Genomic DNA, 798 nt, shown 5'->3' on the forward strand with positions numbered 1-798 from the left:
AACTTTTCCTGAGGAGGCACAACACATGCCTACTCACCTCAGACAGGGAGTAGAAAGCTTTGCATGGTCTAACACTTCCCAGATATTTTCAGCTGTCACCCATGCTGGTGTGGACTTTGGGGATGCAGCTGCCTTTGAATAATTTCTGCTCTAGTAAGTAACCCCTCACCTATTGCCCTGTAAGTAAACCCAATGAAACACCCTGGTTCACAAAGTTGGAGTTTGGTAGTATTTGTATATTATTCTGTAGGAGGAGAGTGTTCCTGACAAGTGACTCAGTTTGTCTAAATGTCTCCAGGCATCCTTGCTATTTTCTGCTTCTTCGAAGATGCTGCTCTGCTCTGAATCTTCTTTGATTCTTGGCTTGTCTCAGTGTCTTCTTTGCAATGTGACTTGCTTACTCTGGGAAGGAGGGGCCTATTGAATCTAGTATGCTTCAGGAGTTTCCTGAAGCTATTTTGAATTGTTTGCTTTCTGTGTGAAGGAGTTTCCCTGTAGGATGCAATGCTTGATTTCCGAGGAAACTGTAACAAAACAGATGTATACATACATGAACCACATACAAAGAAAGACAAAAGAAAGTGATAGACTAGATAAATTTTGCTGAAAATATTTATCTCTATGAGACAAAAGTATGATGTAATAATGCTAAAGAAATTAAGATGTTCTCATCATTGCACATAATCACATGAAGGTTTGGGTGACATTTACTTCAAGTTATAACAACACTAATTTTTGCAGCACAGACAACTGAAATGGGCAAAACCCAAATTTGTTATACTACACATATCTGTCATG

The sequence above is a fragment of the Mus pahari genome, chromosome 7 (assembly GCF_900095145.1).
Source record: "Mus pahari chromosome 7, PAHARI_EIJ_v1.1, whole genome shotgun sequence".
Lineage (NCBI taxonomy): Eukaryota > Metazoa > Chordata > Mammalia > Rodentia > Muridae > Mus > Mus pahari.